Genomic DNA, 20,997 nt, shown 5'->3' with positions numbered 1-20,997 from the left:
TTAGCAAGTCCAGGATAGGTGCAGAGTGATTGTAGGGGGCAATCAGCAGGAATTTAGTTTTGAGGGTATTCAATAAAAGATGTTTCTGGGCTAACCATTGTTCAGTTTGCGAAAGAGCCTCAGTTAATGTTTTAATGTCATCTAGAGAGGAGATCTTCAAGTAAAGTTGCGTGTCATCCGCATACATGTGGTAATGAATGTTAGGCTGGTTTAAAAGGAAAGTAAGTGGCTCCATAAAAAGGTTGAAGAGCATGGGTGAGAGTGCAGATCCTTGTGGAACTCCAATCCTTACTTGGGTACTGGGAGCAAGGGACTGGTTGAGTTTAACCCTTTGAGTGTGGTTGTGTAAGAAAAAGGTAAACCACTTCAGGACTGGTCCTGTTAAACCCATGCTCCGTTGTAAAAGATTAATCAAGGTGTATTTTTGATGGTGTCAAAAGCAGAAGACAGGTCCAGAAGGATCAGAGGACAAGGGACATTTTGATCAAGGGATTTTAGAGTGTCATCCACAATGTGCGTAAGTGCAGTTTTGGTACTATGCCCTACTCTGAAACCGGATTGATAGAGGCCCAGTAATTGAAATGTCTCTCTATGGTTGCAGAGCTGCTTGTGAACACATGGCTCAAGAAGGTTGGCTATTGCCATGATGTTTGTGATAGGACTGAAAATGTTGGGATCAGATAAATCTACGTTAGGCTTCTTAGGGATGGGAGTGACTTGCCTGATTTTGAGGCAATCAGGGATGTTTCCCTTTAGTAGAGATTCATGAATAATCCACAACCAAAGAGGTAGAATGGCCAAGTTGAGGTCTTACAATTTTTTGCAGGAAGTGGATCATTGAAGTGATTAGCCGGTTTTAGAGTTGCCATCTCGTGGAGTAATTCTGTGTAATCTTGCAGGATAAAGGAATTCCAAGTGGCATACTTTTTGGGAGAGCAGCCGTCGCAAAAGGAGACTGCCGAAGGAACCACCAGCTCCTCTGGAGATGTGGTGAGATTTAGAGGCAGCACCACAGGAGTGACAGGTTGGAGCTCCAGTTCAATTTTCCTAGCTTTTTTAGAGAAGTGCATTTTGAAGTCCTCCCCACTAGGAAGTAGATTCACGGAGGACTGGTTAGCGTTGGAAGAGTGGTTTGCTTGTTGTTTTAGGATTTCAAATAGCATCTTGGGTCTGTTTTTGGCGCTGTCCAGTTGCTCCCTGATATGGTCAGTTTTAGCAATGCAGATTTTTTTACTGTAAGCGCTTCTCATTTTCCTTAGCTGAGGCTGGCGGTGGACAGCTAGTTTCTCCAGGACCTCTCTAAAAGCCTACGTTTGCGGCGTTCATCATTTAGGACACCATTAAAGCAAGGTTTAGAATGTTTGAGAGGAATCCTTACATAAGTCTACTAGAGTTGCATATATACAAGTTGCAGATTCACTCAAGGAAAAGATACAAACAGATACACTCTAAATTCACATAAAATGGTAGTAAGTACATAAGTCTACTACAGATACTAGTGGTTTTAGTTACATATATACAAGTTGCAAATTCACTCAAGGTTACATTTCAAGAAAAGTTGAAGCGATTAAAGTTGGACAAATATATATTACAAATTTACAATGCATGATCTTCTCCCCATTGCAGGGGCTATTGTGGTGCTCGTTCGGCCAGGCCTTCAAGGTGTTGTTGCACTCAAAGGCAGTGAAATTAGGCCTGGAGGAATCCCCAAGCTGGTGATGTCCAAATGTCCTCCAAGCTTAATGGGATAGTGCCTTGCCAGCTGGGCCCTAGTTCAATTAAGTGGCCGTCAGTCCTCCCCAAAGCAGCTGTGTCGAGGCAGCAGGTCAACCATGCTCCTTTGTCTTCCTCATTCCTGGGCCCTCTGTTGGTTTGCCAACGCGTTCGCTGCCACACTCAAGGCCACATCACAGGATCACATGGTCTTTGGAGTCAGTGAAGATTGTAGTGCAGGCTAGGTGATCTTCTTCCTGGCTGTTGCCTGACGGCAGGTGTTTACATGGTGTTGACAGCTAATAAAAGTGTCTATGGCCTTAAACCAGGCTCAATAGACCAGAGACGGAGAGACACGCGGGTCTCTGTCCAAGGCAGCCGCCATTGCTTGGTCAGGCATCAAGAGGCCGTGGCCTCATCGGTAGCATTCGTTGTCACTCTGCACTTCCCACCACAGCAGGCGCCCAGCAGTGAGACCACGGCCTACCTTAAGAGCGTCAACCGGGGTCAGCAGCCAATTACTTACTGGTGCAAATACACCTCGGCTTCGCCCACCTATTGTCTTTGGATGCTTGGACTCGCTCTGGGGAAATTCAGCAGCCCACTCACATTTTCCCAACTCACTCCACCGCTGTGGGCGCACCACAGTAACACCCCGGTGCTCCCAGGACCGCCAAACGGGAATAGCAGCCCTCTCTGTTACTGCTGCAGATTAGCTCCAACTCCGCCTGCCGCCATGTTGCCTCGGCCACTGGGACCTGTCCAGGTGAGGGAAGATGGTTTCTTTTGTGTACAGGCTCGGAGCGCCCCCGCATCTAGTGATTCTGGCTGTTGTTGGCGCTAATTACTGTACAAAAGTCATGTTAGGTGGATTAAAATAATGTACTCTAAATGAAAAATGGCACAATAAATGTGACTGGGCAAAAACTGAAGAGCCCCCACGGAGAGAGGTAGAAATAAATAAAAGAAAAAAATCTAGAGATCAACTCAAACTTAAACAGGAAGAAATAAACAACATTTGGGAAGAGGCAGACAATGGAAAGCCTGCAGTGACACCAATTGGGTCTTGTCGGAGCTAAATAAATACACACACACATTTAGAATGTGAGAAACGGATGCATATGTGAAGTGCAAGCACAACGTGGTTCGGAAGAGAGTTGGGTAGGGGTTTGACAAGTTGAAGAGCGGGGTTTGAGACAGATTGCAGGGGTGTTGTGTGACCGCGACCCTCTGCTCTGGAGCCTTGTTTGAGTGCCTGTTCTACTTGAGCCTCTCTGGCTGGCGCGGTATGTACAGGGGCTGTTCTCAGAGACTGAACTTATGTTAAGTGGAAGCAGGCATTTTCCATAAACATGAGGTCTGGATGCCACCCAAAGCGTCAGAGTGTCCATTTACTGCCCTGAACCTGGCTCCTTTTTCCTATGCTTACAAAGTCGTTGTCTTGTATGGGAACAGTACTTAGGTGCTGGGAAACTGATAAGAGAAGCCACAAGAAAATAACAGAAAGCAGTATGCTACAGCCAGTTGTAACACATGAGAAGTAAGTGGCAAGCCATGCATAGAAGCCAATGAAAAGCAAGGTGGCAGGATCCAAGCCCCCTTTAAGATTTTGATTAAACACAATAGTTTTCACAAACACAGTGCAAAGGCTGTGCAGGCAAAACCTAAGAAGAACTGACCACATATAAGTTACAGAAGTAGCAGAAGAAAACCACAGCACTGAAGCCTAGACTCTGCCTTTCTCTAACATGCGTCCCAGAACATGTGTATGTGGTACAAGACTATGGTAGAGTTTCTCAGTGCTTTTCTGCCTTGCACTTCTCTCCCTTTGAGAAGTTCGTCAAAAAGCTGCTATATTTGCTATACCGCAAAGTCCTGTGCTACTTGTGTTATAATGGCCATTGAGCCAAAGAATGACAATGGCTGCTATTTAATGTTCAATGGTACACAGTGCTTCCATTCCCCTTACTGTGCCAAGTTCTATAGGCTTTCATCTCTTCATTTCCTGAGTTTCTGTGTGTGTCTGTGTATGCCTATGACTACTTGCAGATATTACTGCGAGGCTTACCAGCCAAAAGACTTTGTACCCTTCAAGATCCTGCTTCTAAACTCGGGTATCTTATGTGGTAAACACCCAAAATATTGAATTTGAAATATCGACTAGCCAGAATATCGAATAAAAATAGAGAGGCTAGAATATCGAATTACCAAAATATAGTTGGATAGAATATCGAAATTGAGGTTTAAAATATTGATTTCCTTAATATCAAATTTAAAATATCATTTTCCATAATATCGAATTTCTTTTTAGTGTTATGTATGCTAGTATATGTGTTAAAATTATATATCATTTTTTAAATGCATGTTTTATTTTTATAAAGTAATAAATGTTATATCATAAAATGTTTGCGTAATTTAATTCCATAGCGGGTTGTGGGTTTATAGGGGAATAGGGTGGGAAGAAATTTAATTATAGTAAATTAAATATTAATTTGTATGAATTATTAATTATTTTTAATTTAATTTTGCATTTTAGTTCTGTAGCGGGTTGTGGGTTTATAGGAGAATAGGGTGGGAAGTAATTTAATTGTAATTAAGTAAATATTATTTTTTATTTATTTGTATTGCCAATTAATTTATTGCTAATTAATTATTAATTGGTAATTAATTTTTATTAATTGGTAATTAATTTTTATCAATTGATTAATTGATAATTATGTTAATTGTATTAATTTATTGTTTGGAGTGGCTTGTGGGTTATAGGGGAATAGGGTGTGAAGTCACTTAATTGTAATAAGGTAAGTATTGAAATTATTTTTGTGTATTGATAAATAATGTATTGTTAATTAATTAATAATTGGTAAATTTGTTATTACTTATTACATTTTTTGGGATTGAAAATGAGTTAGTTGTTAAATAATTATTATTAGGTAATTAATTTTTAATATAACATATTTATTGGTATTTATAATGAATTAATTATTAAATATTTTGTGATTGGTAATTCATTTTAATAATTTTTTATTGGTATTGATAATTCATGTATTCTTTTTTTTTTTTTCTCATTTGCTGTCTCGCCACCCATATCTACTAACTTAGTCCACCACTGGGCTTTTTATCTCATAAGCTGGTTTGAGTTACGAGGCGTAAACTCCACTTATTTTGAGTCTGACTATTCATCGAGTGTTCTTTCTTAGCCATCTGACTCACCAGATATGTTTTCCTCTTACTCTATTTCCGACCTGGAGTCCGCTATAATAAACACCAGCGAGATAGGCGCGAGCTTAATCATCAGAAAATCATGACAAATAATATTGTTCAACCGAAACATAAAAGGAAGGGTACCCAAAACCCACAATTTCTCTTGGTGTGTTCTCAAGTATCAAGCTTAGCCATATACCTCATGGCTAAAATCCAATCCATTAAATTAGGGCTAGATGCTGAGACCCATAACTTACATATCTCTCTACGAGCTAGCAAGATGGCATAGAAGGTAAATCTTACATTATCATTCATGCTTTTGTTTTCTAAATCATATCTTCCCGTTATTATTAATTCAGGGCTTACCTCCATCCGCAGGTGCAGAGTTTTAGATAAGCAGTTACTTACATCCAGCCAGAATTGTCTTATATTTGGACAAAAGACGAACATATGTAGATCATCCACGTTTGGGGTCTTACATTTCGGACACCCCACAAGTTTTGAATTTGGATAGTCTACGAGGGGACCAATATGCCCTATGGATAGTAAACAAAAGATTTTGCCTTAAATTTGCAGGTTTAACAATACTGTAAAGCATAGACATTGTTACTTGCCATTGGTTCTCTGTCGCGATCTTCGGCAAGCATTCCATCCAAAGAGCCTCCGGAAGCATGAATGGTCCATCTTCCTTTTCCAGTATCATCCAGTACCATGTGGCCACTTCTTTCTTAAAGGTCCCTATCCCCAGCTTCAACTCAAAATCGTTCTGAGTCCCAATTACGTTTTCTGGATCATTTGCCCAACTCTGAATCTGTAAATACTTACATCTCAAAAAGACCTGACCCCACAGTTGTTGGCAAAGGCCCCAAGGCAGCAGTTTACCATCCTGGAACAAATCCTTCCATCTCTGCAGAGCGTCCTCTTTTTTCAACTGAGAGGCCAAAGCGTCTTTTGTCTAGAGTGGAGCTCCAGGAGAGTCCCATATTGGGGCCATATAACTAAAATAAGGCAATTTCAATATTCTTCTTATTTTGTACCATACCTCCGCCAAGTCCCGTAAAACCTTAAGCCTCACCTTTTTGAAAAATTTAGGATCTGCAAACTGATATAAAAAACCAAAATCATCATATCCACAACTTTTCAGCAGCACACCAAATACTTCTCCGATCGTTGATTTAGTTAGGGTACCAAACAACATCCTACAATTCTTTAAACAAAAAGCCCATGCATAAATTTGTAAATCTGGAGCAGCCAGACCACCTTTGTTGATTCTCCTCCTTAATTCATGTATTCTTATTTAAATATTAAATCATTGCTTTTCCTACTGTTGCACTCTCTGGAGTGGAAATAGTAATTTTTACCCCTATGCCATCCAACGCTTTCCCTACTGTTGCACTCATTGGAGTGGGAACAGTAATTTTGACCCCTACGCTATCCAACGCTTTCCTACTGTTGCACTCTCTGTAGTAGGAATAGTAATTTTTACCCTCCCACTAGCCAACGTTTTCCCCACAGTTGCACTCGCCGGAGTGGGAATGGTAATTTCTACCCCTACGCTATCCAACGCTTTTCCTACTGTTGCACTCATTGGAGTGGGAACAGTAATTTTTACCCCTACTCTATCCAACGCTTTCCCCACTGTTGCACTCACAGGAGTGGGAATAGAAATTCTTACACTCCCGCAATCCAACGCTTTCACTACTGTTGCACTCTCTGGAGTGGGAATAGTAATTTTTACCCTCCCACTATCCAACGTTTTCCCTACTATTGCCCATACTGGAGTGGGAATAGTAATTTTTACCCTCCTGCTAGCCAACGCTTTCACTACTGTTGCACTCTCTGGAGTGGGAATAGTAATTTTTACCCTACCGCTATCCAATATTTTCCCTACAGTTGCACTCACTGGAGTGGGAATAGTATAGGCATGGGCGGATTTTGCGGATTGGCAATCCGCGAATTTGCGGATTTGTGAATTTGCGGATTGCGAAAATCCGCAAAATCCGCAAATTCTCGCGGTTTTTGTGGATTTTTTTTTGTGTGTTCGCACAGGTTTCTGCTAGTTCGCGAGGGTTTTGTACAATTTCGCAAATTGCGAAATTGTACAAAACCCTCGCGAACTTGCAGAAACCCGTGCGAACACAATGTCTTGATTTATTGAATTTGGCTTGAAAATTAAACCTGTTTAATTTTCAAGCCAAATTCAATAAATCAAGAATTAAGGGAAATATAAACTGTATATATATATATATTTGTGCTGATAAATATTGGCTTGCTGTTGTGAATATTGCAATTCCAACTTTTTGTGAATTATTTTTGTTTTGTTGTGGTTGTGTGTATTGGTTTGAGTCACGAATGAATGTGGATTGAATGGTCACTAAAATGTAAATGTTTGTAAATACTGGTTGTGGATTTTGATACAAATCAAATTTTGTTGTGTATATCAGATTTTAAAATTAGTACAAACAAGTAAAATCACCCAAATAGAAGTGATTAACTGAAATTTAAAAAGAACATAAAGAATAAAGATTTAAATCAACAAAACATACTGTCTTACCCGGATGTTTTGACAAAATATTGTCTCTACCAGAAATAGCGACATAGGCTTCTGAAATGTTGGCATGTATGATGTAACTATTTTACAATGGCGCCAGCAAGCTGCCAGCGCCGTTGTAAAATAGTTACAAAGTTAGCTTGCACAGGAAGCACTTAGATAAAATAAAGCAGCACCTGCTTCGTTTTATCTAGTGGTTCCTGTACAAGCTAACTTTGTAACTATTTTACAACGGCGCTGGCAGCTTGCTGGCGCCATTGTAAAATAGTTACATGAGTGGGGGTTCAACTTTTGAACCCGTTACGTCCGCGGATTTTTTTTGCGGATTTTGCAGGAAATCTGCAAAATTCGCTGATTGGGGATTTCCCAAAAATCCGCAAAATCCGCGGGCGTAACGGATTTCCCGCTCATGCCTAGAATAGTAATTTTTACCCTCCCACTATCCAACAAATTCTTTATTTTTGCAATTGTTGGAGTGTGAATACTAATTTTATTCCCTTAGCTATGTAATGTTTTTAATTTTGTTATATTTAATGTATTGTAAATTATTAATTAACATAAAAAGTATTACTTTCATTATTTAAATTATTATATTTTATTTACTTTATATTTAGATAATAGGTCTATTGATATATATTTGTAATAATGTTTTAAATATTTTATAATTAAGATGAATAATTATTTTATAATATTATTAAGTAAATATATATGTTTAAAAAATGTTTACATTACATTTATAATTTTAAAATGTTAAGCTTTTTTACATTATTTTAACTATTATTTTATTTAATTGTGATTAGTATTTAATCACTTTTATATTATTTTTAATACATTTAAAAAATCGATATTTTAGTTAACTATATTTTAACATTCTATATTTTGTACTCAATATTTTAGTACTTACCTGTTTGTAGAGAGGCATTCTATATTCTGTCCCTCGATATTTTGGGCAGTCAATATTCTGTCCCTCGATATTTAGTCACTGAACCATCTTATCTATATCCATAGGTGTAGTAATGGCAGGTCAATCCCCGTGCAGCATAAAAACCCTACATCCATGATTGGTACCAACCTCAGAAGTCGAGTCACAGTTTTTTTAAGAGACAAACTTTTTTTCTTAAATTGTTTTTAGCTAGGGTTTGTGAACTATCTTTAGATAAACCAGTTGTATGTCAAGACCTGGTGCAAGAATAGCATGCACCCTAAGCTAAATGTGATTTCTACACCATTAAGCATGGGCGAATTTTGCGAATTCGCAATTCGCGAATTTGCGATCCGCAAAATCCGCGAATTTGCGGATTTGCGGATTTTGCGGATTGTGTGGGTAAAGGGCAGGCCGGGCGGGAAAATGGTGCACATCGCTAGTGTGAGGGGCAGGGCCAAACGGGCGAGGCTTATATGCGAGTTCACATGCCTCTTGTGTGTATAAAAGGACAGGCACGGATCAGAGAAGCTCGTGGTCACAGGAACTGCACAGGGATTGAGCTTGTGAAAGTCAATAATGCAAAGGCCTCCATCAAGCATCATAGGTAATTTCCGACTATAGATATGGGGAGAACGCACACCTGCCCAGCCTCGACAAAACTCACATTTTTGGGGGGGGCTGATTAACTTTGCCATCACACCGAAGAGTACCGGGGTCCCTCGAGTTCACATGCCTCTTGTGTGCATAAAAGGACAGGCACGGATCAGAGAAGCTCGTGGTCACAGGAACTGCACAGGGATTGAGCTTGTGAAAGTGAATAATGCAAAGGCCTCCATCAAGCATCATAGGTAATTTCCGACGATAGATATGGGGAGAACGCACACCTGCCTAACCTTGACAAAACTCACATTTTTGGGCTGCTGTAACTATTTTAGGATGGCGCCGGCAAGCTGCCAGGGCCATCCTAAAATAGTTACTAAATTAGCTTCATCAGAAAGCACTAATAGATAAAATAAAGCAGGTGCTCTAGCACCTGCTTTATTTTATCTATTAGTGCTTCCTGTTGAAGCTAACTTAGTAACTATTTTAGGATGGCGCTGGCAGCTTGCCGGCGCCATCCTAACATAGTTAAAAGTTCAACAGGCTTGAACTTTTGCCCCCCAAATCCGCCGCTCGCGGATTTAGCGGATTTTCAGTAAATTCGTGGGAGTTCGCGGAGCGGAACGGATTTCCCGCACATGCTTATACACCATCCTCCATGCGCGCTCCATCATATATTCCCACTTGTACCATGTTAAACTCTTGTGCTTGGACTACCCCCTGACATGTCAAACTGTTATTTGTGCCATTGTACAATATAAACAAGTACTCTCTTTCTGCTACACCCACAAAGGATTAGCAAAAATGGCTATTAACAAGCACAATGAGCAATGATGAATTTTCTTAGCCCTTAGCCCACATCACATTTTTAAACATTTTTTTCTTACAAAAAATGATTAAAGAAGCCAGCATATATAAATCAATTTTCACTCATTTGTTTTGAGTATGTAAAAGTGCCTGAAATAGTGTCTCGGATATTTTTCTGTACATAAAATAAATCGAAGAATGAGACAGGATCATAGGGTTATTCCAAAAGGAAATGCTCACTTTCGTACAAAAGGAGCTCCTTGGAAAATCACTCTCTACAATGGCTGCACTGTTTTGCCACTTGGAAAACCTGTCCCCCTTCAGAAAGCAAACATGTGGCTTCAAGATTCCAACCTTCAGGAAACAAATCCAGTCAGAAAACGCTTAAGGTAAACAAACATTGGCAATGCCAATAAGTCTGGCTTTAAAAGAATGTTCAATGCTAATGTGAATCATTAAAAGCAGATAGCTTGGGAATGGATGTGCATTTGTGGGGAAGCAAACAACTGTAGAATAATATTGGTGTGGGTTAAAAGGTCAGGTGACAAATGCACTTTCAAACCAAACATTAAAATCCATGTAGGTTAATGACTGCCCTCCTCCATCTGTGCTGCTGCCAGAGAAAAATCTCGTTAAATATCTAGATATCTAAGGCAGTTTAGTAACATTACAGTGTCATGTATGTGCCCCTGAAAGTTCAATATCAGGCAGCTGGATAAACAAACAAAATGATCACATCTCTGTGGATGGCAAGCACTTCTTTGTGGAAGCACACAATTCTGCCCAATTAAAACATGTACTCTCGGATCCCAAAATGTGGGCTAAGCCAAAGCCTTTACCGGCAATTTTAACCTAATTGTCAGGCAACAACTGCGCTGTCAAGCCAGACCATGAAAACAGGAAAAGATGGAGGTAAATATCAAAAGAAAGAAGGACCAAAAGTACCACCAGAAAGAAAAGACAGTTTGAGTGACAAAAAGCCACTTCATGACTGCTATTTAAAAAATAAAAATAAATAAAAACATAAAATTGGACAGTGGCCAGCATTGAGGTTCTTCACTTACAGAGAAAACAAATACAATGAGACGCAAACTGTCACTGGGCTTGATTGACTGGGCAGGAACAGTGTTTTATGATCAGCAAAACCAGTGAAAAGTCAACAACCAATAATGCCCTTGGCTTTATCCTGGTTGAAATGCAAAGTGCGCTAGTAAGACTATTTCCTAACAATTTGTAGTGGTGCTTGCATGGAGGAAACAGGAGCAAAGCATTATGCCAATTTACTTACCACTAAAAAGCCCTGCAGGCGCAGCCCAAAATTGTGCAGGGCCAAGTGAGTGCCCGAGGAAGCATTAGTGAGTCTAACTCTTAGGGGCTGATTCCGATCCGGGTTGGAAGGGCACCAAACGCGATCCGGCCGGAAAAACTACGAGCCGAACGGGTGTTTTCCGGCCGACTCATACAGCTGTACGAGTAAGCAAGTACGATGCAAGCTACGTGATTTTCACAGACCGAGTCGTTTCCGGGTTCGACCCGCTCCTTACGTCTCGGCTGTAAGCTCACCATGGCGTGCAATGGATGCAATTTACGACCGAGCCAGTACGATGCACGCATCGGACAGCCGGAGTGTCCGGCTCGCAAAAAGTCCAGGACGTTGCCTTTGGGGGTCTGCGTCGGACTCTATGTCACCCGCAGCTCTCCGACTCAGACACAGGGGGAGACCCATGGGTCTCCCCAACACAGGCATGTACGGTGCGGATGGCACTGACGCGTACCCACTGTAGGGGGCCCACTTGTCCGCGACGTGCCCATTCAGTCAATGGGAGCCCATGTATACTTGATACGACCGGCTCCCATTGACTTCGTACTCGCTCGGTTAGACTGCAGGACTCCGTCTCGGTCGGAAAACACTCTGGAGTGCTTGGAGTGCTTTACGACCCGGATCGGAATCGGCCCCTTAATGTTCAACTGTGCAGTGTCGCCTTAGATGCAAAAGCATGTGATCATTTTAAGAATGTGGTGAGGACAATGGCATTCTGAAAGACCATCAAGGACATAGCCAAGGTGAGCCCTGAGAACACACCTACATATCAGGTCAATGATGTGGCCACCGAAAATGAAGCCTTCCATGAGAGAGGCGTCACGTCCCATGAGGCTGCTATTGCAGATATTTGAACAAAGGAAATTGTTGCATTAGGCCCATCAGCTGTCTCTTGACATCCCAGTACTATTATGATTGGCACTTGTCAATAAGAAATACTGGAAATTAATCCAAAAGAAATAGGAATTAGCAAAGATTTTTTAAGAAACTGCCATCTTTTAAAAAAAAAATTATTTCATTTATTGTTCAGTTCAAAGCATAAATGTCACACGAAAAGACAGAAAAAATACGAAAATTGAAATATAATAATAGATAATGAATACATTAAAAATATCTCACGATCAGGAATCACTCAAAAACAAATTAATCAGACATTGAAAGCTCCATATGTTGTAGCATGGGCTGCCATATCTTCATTGCCAATTGTTTTTTTTTCAAAGACTTGATTCGATATAAATTAAATTCAAGATGAAACACATTATAAAACTTTGCACGCCACATTTCAAACGATGGCGCCTCAGGTTGCAACCACATAGAAGAAATGCATAATCGGGCAACTGCCGTTGCCATAAAGAGAAAAAAATCTGTATGGATAGTATAGTTGAACAGAGTCGATTTCATTGCTATTGCACACCCCAAATAATATAATCTCTCTAGATAACGGAACATTAACACTCGTTATTTGAGATAAAAATTGTGCAACAGATAAAAAAAAATTCCAACACCAAACAATCAGTAAATAAATGAACTATATCTGCAGCAGCAGACTGACATCTGAAGCACTTTCCATCGTGCCGTCCCCCCACTGCATCATTTTAACCGGTGTAAAATATAAATTAAACAAAGGTTTATAATGTTGAGCTCGTAAGTTGGCCGTCAAAATAACTTTACTCGCCATGTTGATTGATTCTTGGTCAGACGAGCCAGGCTTTCCCAATCTCATACATCATTTCATATCTTGAGCAACAATATCATCATGTTGCTTTGCCAGAAGTATATCATACAAAATCCTGATCCTAGCCCTTTTAATCAAACCAGAAACTGCCATCTTTATGTACCAATGAATAGTTACTTTCAAAAGCAATTTTATAAGATAACACATGCTTCCACAAAGTAAAGGAGAACACCTTAACTAGTGGTGAAAGGATAAGTATCCATCCTTGTTTAAATTCTTCAAACTGTAGAAATGTTATGAAACCGGGTACAGATTTACATCCCAAAACAGGGTAAATATAAAGACTTTGTGACGTGGAATACAATGCATCGTAAATGAAATGCCTATGCAAACATATCTGTGTTTGTAAAAATGAAAGCAAAATCAAAGCTATACGGAACATTCTCAGCAATAATTTAAAGTCATAAATAGCTGTACATTTCAATAAGATGAAACAAAATGCAATTACATATTTAGAGTTTGAACATTTTAAAGGATCTTCCACTGGGAGTAACCAGAAAAAAAAACTTGATTACTAATTCACCTTTTTGTATAAGGTGACTGGGTTCCCTTTAACAAAGTGGCTTGAATTTTAGCTGGATTTTACATGTTTTTATAAAGACTTTCTGTAGACGTTATACCACATCAAACAGGTAAGTAGTATTTTTGCAGGCAATAAAAGGCTTGTGAGGTATTCGAAGAAAATTGAGGTGATATTAAAAAGTTTTCAAAACATACCCAAGCAATGGCTTGTATTTACACACAGTGTTTATGCTTGTCGCTGCAACTCTTCAAACTGTGAGTAATCCCATCAGGTTCGTATAACTAGGAGATTATCGGTTTAGGGTATAGAAATTTGTCAATTATTTGTGTTGCAGTATTAATATTTTTTAGTTCTGGTATTCACACTCCAGATAAAGAGTGCAATAGTTACTGGGTGTGGACTGAGTTTTGATATAGATATTAGTCGATAGTATGATTAGTCAGAAGATTTGGGAATTCGCTCTAAGCCGGCAACATAAATTCTGAAAAAGCTTTGGATTAAAATATGATTTGATCATGTGTTTCAGTAGATAAAGTCATCATGATAAGGCATTAACTATAAGGTGATCCCGACGATTACTGGCTATAAAGACCAAGAGTTTCCATGCCAAGCCTATCAATAGTATTTTGAAGAATTGCCTGTGATTATAAAATGCAGATTAGGGAGGTTGCAGGAACATCGCAACAAAAGTTTGGTATCATGTGACCACCCTCTCATGACTGAGATCAAGTAAGCAAAGCAGCAACTAGTCCCCTGGCACCATCAGATGAAGTTTCACATATAGAGTTTGGCATGTTGGGGAAACGCCTATACATGGTGCATGTAACCCCATAATCCTTAGCAATCGAGATGGTTGAAAGGCTTTCAGTGACTTGAAGAGAACTGGTGGCATCTTCAGCATTTCCTGGCTGGCACTCAGCAATTTAGCTGTTCACATGACTGGTTTGTACAGCTGCAAGTTCTTATCTATTGAGGGCTCAAACAAGGTCCTCCAAATCAAAGGGTAGTGAGTGGCGTGAGGTCGAAGGCTTATGCTGGAGTTGAAGATGCATGATAAGATCAGAGGTGATGTTTCTAGCAGTCCTGATAAAGTTATTTTTTTGTTGTTGTCCTCATACCACCATAGTTTGCAATGTCTAGCCTGCCAGCCGGCCTGTACCGCCTAGGCAGTTTGCAATATCTTGATAGTCCTACGTACCAGCCCACCCAGAGTCCTGGTTGCTAGTTCCACACTGGTGTAATCATAGGACTTCAAAAACTTTTTTAGGATCTGATGTTACCATTCCAATTTAGCAAATCCCACATCTCAGAGTGTGCACTGTTTTGAAGTCCTATGTCCACTTTGCATATAAATGTTCCCACCTGGAGCCATTCCATCCCCAATGGCGGTACAGTGTTCGTCCATTTCTTACAAATTTCTCTCATGGCAAAAAGAATCAAGTAAAACAGTAGGACCTGCCTATTCTTCGATAAAGGTGTGACTGTATTCTTCTCCGGCTCCATCATTACCAACATTAAACTAATTTTTATATTGGAGCATATAATTTCATTTATTACTTTCCCAACAGACGCCCAATAAACCTGCAGTGAGGGGCATTCAAAGAACATATGCCAATCGTCCGCACTCAACATTCAAAATCGATGGCATCTTGGAGCTACTGCTGTTACAAATTTAGTCAGTTTCTTCGGTGTCCAATATAATCTATTCACTGTGAAGAGATGGTTCCTTTTCAAATTTGCTGGCTTAACTACTTTATACAGCATCTTAAAAAAAGTTGCCACATTTGCTGCGGTTTTGTCAGCTGAATATCGCCTGCCCAGATCTCATATGGTACTTTCAACTTCTTTTCTTCTGATATCACCAGAATCTGGTACCAGAGGGATACTTCTTTTTTTCGCAGCCTCATTCTGTATTTCTCTTTCAAAGTCCCAGGTGCCTCCTCCAATCTCTCCCTTATTTGCCTCCCCCTAGGATAACAACTGTAGGTATTTGAACCTTGAGAGGGACCCCCCTGTTTTAGCTGTCAGAATTTCCCATGACACCACCTCTTTCGACACCATAAGATCTCCCCATAGTTCAATCCCTGCCCTCTTTAGAGGAATACTAAGTTGATCCTGCAAACCTTTCTTGTTCCTCTTAGTATCAGGAAGCTCTTTGTAAGCACCTTGTTTAGAAGAATCCTTGCTGTTGATCATTGTTATATTTCCTTAAACGTTGTTATTAAAAATGGCCCAAACCCTATGATTTCCAGGACTGCCCATAGGTAGTCCCAGCACACGCGATCAAAAGCCTTGGCGGCGTCCAAAGTGACCGACGCCAAGGGTATCGACCTTGATATAGCTATGTCGACACAAACTCAGCTGCTGGGTCAGCTCATTTAACTGCCTCCCAGGAATAAAGCCCTTCTGGTCTTCATGTATGAGCTGTGGGGCCATTCTAGCCCTCCTACCTGCTGAAATGCTGACAAAGATCTTATAGTCTGCATTCAGCAGGGATATTGGTCGATACGATTCTGCCTTTACTGGATCCTTAGCTAGCTTCAAAATCAGGACAATAGATGTCCATGATTCTGGAACCTGTGTCCCCGTCCCCCCCCATATATACCAAATTAAGCAAATCTTCCCTCACTGGCAAAACTTCCTCTATCAAAGTTTTATAAACTTCTGACAGAATAGCATCTAATCCAGCGGCCTTTCCATTTTTTGCTCTTTTAATTGCTCCCCTGATCTCTTCCTGTGTTAGCGGAGCTTCCATCATTGTTCTCCCATCCTCATTGAGTACCGGGAGACCAATTGCTCTGAGCCATCTTTTGAGTTTTAGAGGATCAGAGATAGTGTCCTCCTTATATAGTTGGGAAAACAGTGTCACAACATGCTCTTGCATAGCCTCCCAACTATCAAGCACCTCCCCTTGATTTCCTCTGAGCTCCTTAATCTTGTTCCGAGTTCTATCAACTTTAGCCTTCCAGGCCAATAATGCCCCTGTTTTTTCTCCGTACTCAAATTCCTTTTCGTTCGCAGCTTGCCATTTTGCTTTGCACTTTGCCTCCACCCTTATGATAAATCTTAATCAAGCCTCCTCTAGCCGTTTTTTCGAGTCTCTCCCTCTCCTCTCCCACATTAATAGAATGCAAAGCATTCTCCAAGATACCAACTTCTTTTTCAATTTTTATTAGTTCTATTCTTTCTTCTCTACTTTTTGCACATGCTAGGCTTTTCAGAACTGCGCAAAGGTAGGCCTTAAAGGCATCCCAGACTATCCCTGGGGAGGCGGAATCTTTGTTATCGGTGAAGTATTCTACTGTAGCCTTTTTCATAGTGGTATCTATCCTGCTTCCAGCAGGAGGCACGTTTAGGTGTCCATCTTTTACATGGCTGTGGTCTTAAAGCTTGTAGGGTAATTATTACTGCGGAGTGATCTGAAATATGTGCAGGAAGGTGCTCTATCTTTTTGACATTAACCGCAAGAGACCTGTCGATTAAAAAGTACTCAAGTCTGGAGAAGTAACGATACTTTTTGCTATGGTATGTATATCCCCTCATCTTCACCTTACGGTATCTCCATACATCTAGATAATTCATATCTTGTATCATACCCCTCAACGCAGTCCTCATTCTAGGAGTACTAGAACTTTGCCTCCTTGTTGATCGGTCTAATACAGGATCCAGCAAAACATTAAAATCCCCGCCCACAATTGCTGGCGCAGAAATTTTCGCCAATCTTAGTTCCAGCTCTATGATACGCTGTGGATCATCCTCGTTAGGTCCATAGTATCCAACACATATAAAATCACTATATGCCCACCCTATTCGTGCTAAGACCCATCTCCCAGAGTTATCTGTGCTTGACGCTTTAAGCTCGATCCCACTACCGCTTCTGATCAAGATTGCAACCCCTTTACAACATTGTGCTTGGTCAGAAGCGATATGGCTTTGGACCCAACCATACCTGCCGAACAACTCCTTGCTCTCACTTTCAAGCAAGTGTGTTTCCTGTAGGATCATGATTTGGGCCTGCCTGTCTTCTAAATCCTTCATCACTTTCCTCTGACTAGGTTTTGATCTAAGACTGTTCACATTTCATGTGATTATATCTATGCTTGAAGCCCTAGCAATAATACTCACCCGCCTCCTCCACCTTTTCATGCTTCATCACCATTTTACTTGAAATTTCCGACCTATGGGGATATGAGGATTTTTTTTGTTTTTGTAACCCACTGCACCACACCCGGGCACACACCGCCCCACGACCAACCCTCTCCTTCTTCTTCAACCCACCCCGGGGAACCCTACCTCCCTTTTTGAACATAATAATGCCTATGGGCGCTCAATTTCAGGGGGGCTTCCATTAACTTATACGTTACAAAAGAGTGGTCTCAAAAGTTGGTCACTTGGCATAATCTCCCTTTTTAATTCTATCTATTAGTGACTCAACATCTTCTACTGTTTGGAGGTTGTACATTTGGTTGTTCCACATGATTTGTAACATTAAAATGAACCTTTCCACCCATCTTCCGCAACTCTTCTATCTTATTTCCCAACTCCCACTGCCTTTGTTCAGTGGCCTTACTTAGATCTGACCTAACAAGCAGTGAGTACACATCCACTGAGTATGGGCCGTTTTTTAGGGCCCAACTTACAATCTCCTCTTTGATGTTGTATGAGAGAAAATTCACCAAGATCTTCCTGGGCTTAGCCCTCTGAGGGTTGCGTCGGAAAGGTTCTCTATGCGCTCTTTGAATCTCATATTCGAGGTTCAGTTCTTCTTTGCCCTGCAAGATCGTATTACGTAACAATGAAATAATAAAGGTTTTCATGTCAGACCCTTCCTTAGCTTCCGGTACATCCAGGAACCTCAGATTGTTCCTTCGAGAATGTAAGATTTGATTCTGCGTTTCCAGCCTTGTGATTACCACAGTATTTTTTCCAATATTTTGTTTCACAGTTACCACCTCTTCCTCTAATGCCTTGGTGCGTAGGGTTACATCGTCCAACTTTTGTGTCAACTCCAGGTATGATGCTTATATGGCTGACTGGTTTGCTTCAGAGGTCTCGGAGTGAATTTTGTTGTCGTTTTTAATCCCAATAAGATAGATGTCAATGAAGCTTTGGGGCTCAATGAAGCTTCGGTGGTTTCAGGGATCTTAGGTATCTCCTGCCTCACTTTTGACCCTACATCATCAGGCCTCTTTGAATACTTTGGCTTTGGCTTTGAGCTTGGCTCTGAACTTTGTCCTGAACTTCAGGTGAGGCACCAGTGTCCTCTTCATCTGAGAGCGCAACCGTTGCAGCACCTTGTAAGGGCATGATGCTTTTACTTGACACCTTCATTCTTGGCAGACTTCTGGCTCTATCCATATCTACTCCTGAGTTGATTGTAGATTCTGGTGAGCACACACTATCACCGGGTCCGTCTGGGGTTCCCACTTCCATATGTACTGCACCCCCACCACCTTTTTGCATACTTGGGAGGACTCGGAAGAAGGACTTCAGCGAGGGAGTTATTTTTACTTTTGTATGCTCAACTGCTCCTCTACTTCTCTTCTTCCCCTCAATATTTTTTCATAGTGTCTGCAATTTTCCTTCTTCCCTGTTCTGGAGGATCCCGCTTTGACGCCCCCGCTTCACCTTAACAGTTACTTTTGCGCCTTGCGTCAGCTCAGGCAGAGTATCTGACAAAATCGAAAGAGGGTTTGTCGTACCTCCAATTTTCCTGGTCCACAAAGTATACCTGCTGGGTGCCTCACCTTCTTTAGCAGTACCTGTATCCATAAGCGAGTGTTGCTCCACTCTCTCAGTCAGAGAGCTCTCCCCCCTTCCTCCTGTCACCGAAAGCCTCCAGTCTCGAGGAGACCTCCACGTTTCCTCTGAACTCAGCTGGGAGCATCGACTTGCTCTGTCTCTGCCCCTCAGCCAAACGCCATTCTCCATTTCTTCCATTTCAGCTCTTCTCAGGTGGCAATCCCCCATTAACTGCGCCGCGGCCGAGAGCATCTAGCTCAGAGCTGCCATGTGCCCTGAATCAGTAGTCCTGATAAAGTTCTACGGAACTCAGCAGTTTCTACTAAGTTTTCTAGACCAGTTAGACACAAATGTCTTCTCCTGGAAATAGTTGAAGAGCAAGCATTTATAACAATCTCCTTTTTGCTTCAGGTGCAACCTGTAGCTCTTTGAGCATGACAGCCAGACGGCTATGTCTTTTTCACATGTCAGTATATTTGCCTTCTTCGTTCTGTCGATGCCACTTTGCTATTCACAGAAGAGATCTACGCAGGTTCACAGAAGAGTTCAACACCCCAACAGAGTAAGTAGGAGGGCCTGAAAAACAAAGGCAGGGCTATTTTAGGAAGTGTAGTACATTTTAACCAAACACTTTGAGATTGCAATTTACGCTTCCTTCAGACTTTCTGAGATTGTTTCAGGGCCTGACACTCAGACCTTGGATGGGTTTGACAGGAGTATCAAGGCTGCCACCAGGGCATACATGTCCCTATTCTCCACCGGTATGCCAAGGCTTAAATTAAAAGTGCTTCCAAAGTCTTGGTTATGACTGAAAAGTAGCCTGAAGTGGGTGCATGTCTCTGTAATCTCCACTACCAGCTTCTGAGTGAATTTGTAGATTGGTGTACAAATCCTACAGAATGTTGAAGTGAGGTTGGCCTGGAGGATGGAACACTGACTATCCCTAAAGGCACTACTGGAGAAGCCAGACATTGATTCAGGGCAGGCATAAGGTTGCGACCAATGATTCTAATAACAACAGTGAAGCTGGATCATGGACCTGGACTTCACATGCCAGGAGTTGCTGGTGCCGAATCCTAGGCATCAACAGTTGAGGAGGAAGAAGTGCGGTGGAGTTCTAACCTTTAGTTTTCAACTTAAAGCCAGCAAGGAGTACAGTCTGAGATTAGAGTTCAGCAATTAGGCCCCTGTGCTCAAAAAGAGGGGAGCGGTGAGAATGTTGCCAATCCAGATGGTCTTAATTAGATGGATCAAATTGATCTCATCCATTTGCCATACAGTTCACAAACCCAGGACGCTCCTGTCACTCTAAAGAGAGTGAGAGCCTGATTTAGAGCTTGGTGGATGGGTACCCATCATCCCTATTTTAAGTGCAGTAAGATATAATGTATGTGTAATAAGGTGGTTGGGATAGCATCACATTCATGACCCATCCACCAAACACTGAATCAGGCTCCAAGCCAGAATAGACAATTCTCCAGTGCCAGTACAGATTCCTGAAATCCTTCAGCCTATTGTTGCATCGGAGAAAAGAAACTGGTGTCAAGTTCTGCCTCTTCAAGACCTGACTTACAAGCAGGGTGGTGGGGTCATGTAGTGCTGAGTATGGCATAACTCTAAAATTGAGGTGATTGTCCATTGCTCTTGATCTCAGTTCAAATAGCCTGCAGTTACAAACCCAGAGGAAGATTCCACATTGCAATGGGTGGCTTGAGACAACTTTCTACAATCAGGAAGCAGAGCTCAACTATGCCATGACATGCAGATTCTTGAGCAGAAAAGGGTTTGATTCCCGGATTCACACCGCTTTCCAGGACTGATAAACCATATCCAGCTGAAACAGTCTGTGTCATATAAGGGAAAAAGTTGGAAAACCTAG

The 20,997-nt window shown here is 41.3% G+C and overlaps 1 protein-coding gene across 1 annotated transcript in view; it reads right to left on the bottom strand.

The window, feature by feature from the left end:
* Positions 1 to 20,997, bottom strand: part of LOC147705939 (uncharacterized) — a 460,133-nt gene that overhangs the window by 258,090 nt on the left and 181,046 nt on the right. The window lies entirely within an intron of this gene.

Source organism: Lissotriton vulgaris, chromosome 7 (assembly GCF_964263255.1).
Source record: "Lissotriton vulgaris chromosome 7, aLisVul1.2, whole genome shotgun sequence".
Lineage (NCBI taxonomy): Eukaryota > Metazoa > Chordata > Amphibia > Caudata > Salamandridae > Lissotriton > Lissotriton vulgaris.
This window is presented reverse-complemented; position numbering and strand designations above follow the sequence as displayed.